The sequence below is a fragment of the Mus pahari genome, chromosome 2 (assembly GCF_900095145.1).
Source record: "Mus pahari chromosome 2, PAHARI_EIJ_v1.1, whole genome shotgun sequence".
Taxonomy (NCBI): Eukaryota; Metazoa; Chordata; class Mammalia; order Rodentia; family Muridae; genus Mus; species Mus pahari.
This window is the reverse complement of record NC_034591.1, coordinates 136,799,202-136,805,489: the sequence shown is the minus strand read 5'-3', so window position 1 is coordinate 136,805,489 and position 6,288 is coordinate 136,799,202. Positions and strand designations below refer to the sequence as shown.

Genomic DNA, 6,288 nt, shown 5'->3' with positions numbered 1-6,288 from the left:
CTTCTTCTTCTTCTTCCTCTTCTTCTTCTTCTTCTTCTTTCTCTCTCTCTCTCTCTCTCTCTCTCTCTCTCTCTCTCTCTCTCTCTCTCTCTCTCCTGTGCTTGAGCAGCTGCACAGCACTGCCAGTTGCAGCAGCCAGCTGGACAGAGCATGCTGGCACCTTCAACTATGGATACTGTGAAAGTGGAAAACACCCAGCCATCCTCAGGGGCCACGTGTCATTTGATTTCCCAGTTCCTCCTGAAAGGGTTACAACTTCTGCCTGCAGCTTCCCTCTCTTCCTCCCTTCCCCCCCCCCCCCGCATAGCCCCAAGTCTAATCCAGAGCTCACCACTGCACTGTTTCCTCTGTGTCTCCTTCTCTTTAGCCAGAGCACACACACAACAGGAGAGTTCCTCTGGGTTCCCGCCACAACACGGAAAACAGGAGGCCTGAGAGCCCCTTGGCTATGGGGCCCTATCAGCTGGACTTGGCTAGGACTCTCTTAATTAGATTCTTTTTGAGAGAAAGACTGGTATTGAGGGGTCTTCCTTGATTTCCTTCCATCTTATTAACTGAGGCAGGGTCTCTCAGGTGAACCCAGGTCCGACCCAATGCAGTCTGGTCTGGTTAGCCAGCTTACTCCAGGGGTTCCCACCTTAGGAGCACTAGAATTTCAGGGAGACCACCATGCCCACCCAGCATCCACACAGGTGTAGGAATCCCAACTCCTGCCCTCACTCTCACGCAGTCTGCATTTATCTAGTATATAAATTCTTCCTGTGTGTAGATTTGTGCTCATGAATGCAGGTACTGCTGGAGACCAGAAGTGCCAGATTCCCCTGGGGCTCAAATAACAGGCTGTTAATTAGCTGCCCAAATCAAAACTCCAGGTCCTCTGAAAGAGCAGTAGGCACTCTTGAATCCTAGGCCACCTCTCCAGCACCAGTACGTGTAACACTCTTAATTCGGGTCTTGTACCAGTTTACAATCTGGCCAATGGAGTGTAAAAGGAGCCAGTCAGAACTCAGTGGCTGAATGAGTAACCTAAGCCCGGTTGTGTTCATAAGGGTGTACTTCATGGAACAAGTCAGACTGTAGCCAAGTTTACTAAAGACGAGAAGGTAGAAGGGTGTAGGTGCTAAGGGTATTAGGCCAAGCATGTTGCTCAACACCAGTAATTCCAGCTCTTGTGAGGCTGAGGAAAAGGAATAATAAGTTTGGGGCCAGCCTGGGCTACAGAATGTCACCTTTCTTGAGAGCCTTATTGGATCTTGATGGAAAGAGTGAGGTGACATGGGTAAGTGTAGGAAAGCTGGTTTCCTGGGGAAGGGGGATATGGGTAAGTTTTGCAGAACATTGTAAGAAGATTTGCTTAAGTAAATTTGCATAAGTAGCTCCAGTAACTCCAAACAGAAAATAGAAGGAAATACCAACCGTGAAGAAAGTTACTAACTGGTAGGCTACCAGGCGTGGCAACCCCAAGTGAGACCGTGATATGACGTCATTTTGCACGATCCTTTGGGGGACAGTCAGTAATTCTGACAGAATCTGATCACCACGCACTACAGATGTGCTGAAGCAACACGACATGCCCAAAGACGTCACTCTGTAGCCAAGACTTGCCTCAGCCTTCTGAGTACCAGAAGGACAGGCAGCCACGCCACCACACCCAGGAGGAATTGGTACCATTCCTATGTGCCAGTTAAAAATAAAATGTCTATTGAAAACTTTTACTGAGCTAAGTATTGGAGGGGGAAGGGGGTAAATAGGATTTTTTTTTTCTTTTTAAATTTTAGGAAGGTATGTGTGCACACATGGATGTGTGCCATAGCACATACGCAGAAACCAGAAGATAGCTCAATTGAGTGGGTTCCATTTGGGGATTGAACCCAGGGCCCCAAGCTTGTGTAGCATACACCTTTACCTGCTGAGCCATCTTGCTGAACCTAAACATGATTTTTAAAGATTAGAAGTTTTGTTGTTATTTATTTATCGTGTGTGTGTGTGTGTGTGTGTGTGTGTGTGTGTACATATATGAATTCCATGGCTCACAAACGCGGGTCAGAGGGACTCCCTGTTAGCCAGTCGTCTCCTTCCACATAGGCCCCAGGAATCAAACTCAGGTTGTTAGGCTTGGCAGCAAACACCTTTACCCACTGCCATCCCATGCCAGCCTCCTAAATAGGACGTTTTTATATGCTACTATGAGACAGTAATAAAAAGGCCCAAATCGCCGGGTGTGGTGGCACATGCCTTTAATCCCAGCACTTGGGAGGCAGAGGCAGGCGGATTTCTGAGTTCGAGGTCTACAAAGTGAGTTCCAGGACAGCCAGGGCTATACAGGGAAACCCTGTCTCGAAAAAACAAAAACAAAAACAAAAAACAACAACAACAACAACAAAGGCCCAAATCAACTGAGGAAAAATTTTCATATCATCATCTTTTAAACTGAAATTCAATGCCAAATTCTCTCTCTCTCTCTCTCTCTCTCTCTCTCTCTCTCTCTCTCTCTCTCTCTCTGTTAGCTAGTTTTGTTTGCAGTGCTTGAGATGAAGCTAGGCCCTCTGGAGTGCTAGGCTACATCTAAACTACACTGAACTACATCTAAAACCCTGTAAGGAAACCCTCCGATGTGTCCTTGGAGACATGTGAAACACAATCATATCAGCACGGCTTGTATTATACAGCCCACAGATAACACGCATCCATCTATGGCTGTGGGTAGGCTACAGCACATGTCACAACAGGCTAAATCTCAGAAGCCAAATATTTACTCAAGGGAGCTAGAGAGACGACCTAGCCTCGAGAGCACTTGCTGCTCTTACGGAGAACCCAGGACCCACATGGCAACTCAGGATTCCAGCTCTAGGGGCTCTGAGGGTCCTGTTCTGTGTGCTGCACACACACATGCAGGCAAACCCTGGGGCACATAAATCAAAAGTAAATAAATCTTATAAAAAACAAAATGTCGCCGGGCGTGGTGGCGCATGCCTTTAATCCCAGCACTCAGGAGGCAGAGGCAGGTGAATTTCTGAGTTCGAGGCCAGCTTGGTCTACAAAGTGAGTTCCAGGACAGCCTGGGCTACACAGAGAAACCCTGTCTCGAAAAAAAGAAAAAAAAAAAAAAAGTCTGCTCAGAACAGCCGATCACAGGACTGGGGAGATGACTCAGTCTGTAACCTGAGTCTGACCCCCTAGAACTCACATAAAAAAGCCAGATGTGCACACCTGCATGTAGTCTCCAGGATAAGAAAGCCTGTCTCAAAAAACAAGGTAGAGAGCCACTGAGGAACTACACTGAAGGTGACCTCTGGCCTTCATGCATACATCCACATAGACAGACAGACAGACAGATAGACACACACACACACACACACACACACAGATATTCATACCCACACTCACACACATCACTACCACCACCACCATGAGAAAAATTCAGAAAACATTATTTGATTTCTTGTTATATATTCAAACTTAATGTCAGTGGAAAATTGTCAATACTTGTGTATGGTAAAAAAAAAATTCTAAATAGAAAGTAAAAATCAAATTTAGATAATTATTTTGCGGGGAGGCAAGGGCATGAGGCTGGAGGAAGGTGGGTTGTTGCTTGGAGGCAGTTTACTTTGGTAGCTAAACAAATACATGAGGTTTAGTTTACTGCTAATCAGTTCATTATCTGGAACTCAGAGTTAATGGCTAATGAACTAACGGACGGATGGACGGACAGATGGAAACAGACATGGTCTAGCTTCAGCCTGAGGGAAGCAGCTCTCTCACTGGGCAGAGCACACACACAGCTCGGGCTTGGGTAGCAGAGCCAGGGCACGGAGGGCAGGCAGGTAGGCAGAGCATCATGAGGAAGTAATGGAGATGTACGATGGTCGGGCAAGTGGGCAGACAGGATGAGGCTGAACCAGGCATACAGCTGCCAGCGCAAAGGATGCTGCATTCCCATACTCACCCACTGATTCGAGGCACACTGGCCCCAAAGCAGAAGACTACTTCCATCCTTGCTGAAGCTTGCAATGAGGGGAGATGGTGGAAATAACCACCACAGGCCACAGAATCAGCAAGGGTCTTGAGAGAAAGAGCTACCAAGCCAGTGGAACAATACGGGAATTCTGGGTGGTGAGTCCCTCCCTAGCTGTTCACACATTGGGGGTCTGGAGAGAACAGTTCCCAGATAGAAATGCCCGATAAATTTTACAATGCCAGCAATATCTAAGCAGCCTGGCCTTCAACGCTTCCGAGACAAGCCCTGGTATTGTAATCCCCTGGCCGCAAACTTTTGCACACAGGTGTTTTAAATAGGATCTCACTCTGTAGCTTAGGCTAGCCTCAAAGTCTCAGGAAAACTCCTGCCTCGGCCCCTCCAATGCTGTGACTACATGTGTGAGCTGAGCCACCAGATCCAAACTCTAATCCTCCTGCCTCATTCAGCCTTCCTAGGGCTAAAATCCCTAGGATTTCTAAAGGTATGAACTACTGCTCTGGGCCTTGCCCTCATTCTTAATGATCTGCTCGCCTTTTCTGAGTAATGGGAATATAACAGACAAAATCCAATCTCTCCAGAGGAAACCCAGACTAACACACTTGGGGCTCCTCTGGCCCATGTGGGATCATATGCATTAGCCTGTCCTTAGACATATATATCCTCAGCCCGAAGATGCTGATACACCTTTCCAGTGCCCATTGGGACTCTGGCCACAGCCCAATCACATGGATACACTCAATTGGGAGACGACGTGATTTTCTTCCTTATAAACATAATGTTGCGTAAAAGTGCTAAGACCATGAAGCACAGTTTTCCAGAGTGAAAAAAAAAATGAAGAAAGAGAGAGAGAGAGAGAGAGAGAGAGAGAGAGAGAGAGAGAGAGAGCAAAAAGCTCTCTCTCTTTTTAAAGTCTCCTGCTAGTGCGTAGTGAGTCAGAGGGAGCAGTACACCTCACCCCCTACGCCACTTTCTGCCCAGTTAGTTCTTATGAACAAAGAAGGTGACGAGATCCAAGCACACAAAGGACACTTCACAGGAAACATTCTAAAATGTTCTGAAATATTTGCCTCATTTTTTTGAGTTAATTCTAAAGATATTAAGTATGAAAGTAAGTTGTAACTTTGAAATACCACAAACTTGGACTTCCAGAGGGTTTTGGTTTGGGGTTTGGGGGTTTGTTTGGGGTTTTTTTGTTGTTGTTTTGTTTTGTTTTTTGTTTTTTTTTTCTTAAAGGTATATTTAGCTTTCTTTACAGAAGATGGAAAAACAGGCTGGGGAACAGGTCTAAAGCACCCTGACTTTTGACATTGGACAAAAATCTCTCCAGTTTCTCAGTCCACTAATTTCTATTTTAGGAGTTTCTCTTAAAGTTTGATTAAGTATTTGCACAAGGGCATAAAAATGATATTTGTTGATAAAACGTCTATCCCAGGAAAAACAGGACCAAACCTAAATGTCCATGAGTTATTTAAATAAATCCGCATTTCTCATATAACGCATCAGTTAAAATACTGGTCTGGAAAGGCACAGAACAACAAGCAAGATACAGAACAATGTTAAAGATATCCATTAGAAATGTTTCTGATAAAGTATACATAAAAATGATACTGAGTTGCAAATTAAGAGAAACATCTCTACACATCTGTCTGTATTGTTTGAATTTTTAACAAGCCACTTTGGTAATTTCTTTTTTAAATTAAACATAAATCACGACTACAGTCTGAATAATACATGTGCTTGGGAAGCAAATCCATTGGCCCAGTTTGTACATGTCAAGAATACAGACCGCCACTATTTGCAGAACCCAAGGAAATTCCTAATCATCTGGAGATGTATAAGCAAAGCTCTGGCGGAGGAAGTTCACTTTCAAAGATAGCCCCAAACTTGCCTCAAGCACGGAGTCAAGCCAAAGAGCGAAGACCGAGCGGGATCTGCAACGGGCTACAGGAGGAGGACTTGGCACCACGGAGCAGAGCAGTCTTGCTGCCTCCCAGCCTCTCAGCTCAAGAGTGTCTGCTGTCTCCTAGGCACAGCCGCCTCCAGCTCCGCCCAGGCACTGCTGGCCAAGCCTTCTACACGCCTAACCACGCCCCCTCACCGCCAAGCTTTCGTTTTCCCCTAGATCCAAAGGAAAGCGAAACTCAGCGAGCGGAGCGGGCGGGCGGGCGAGCGGGCGGGCGGGCCGGCGGGAGGAGCGGATGTGCGCGTCCCCAAAGAACCCGCAGTCGCGGAATTCGGAGGGTACTCGTCAGACCTGGCCCGGTAACTCCTGGATACGCGCTCATTTTTAGTCTGCAATGTTAAAATTG

General features: G+C 46.3%; 1 protein-coding gene across 1 annotated transcript in view; it reads right to left on the bottom strand.

Moving 5' to 3' along the window:
• The window catches only part of Usp18 (ubiquitin specific peptidase 18), a 22,854-nt gene extending 16,837 nt beyond the window's left edge, over positions 1-6,017 (bottom strand). Inside the window, exon 1 of the mRNA XM_021190932.1 lies at positions 5,868-6,017. The gene's annotated coding sequence lies outside the window, so the exon portion shown is untranslated. The remainder of the gene's footprint in view (positions 1-5,867) is intronic.
• Between the last annotated feature and the right edge of the window lie 271 nt (positions 6,018-6,288).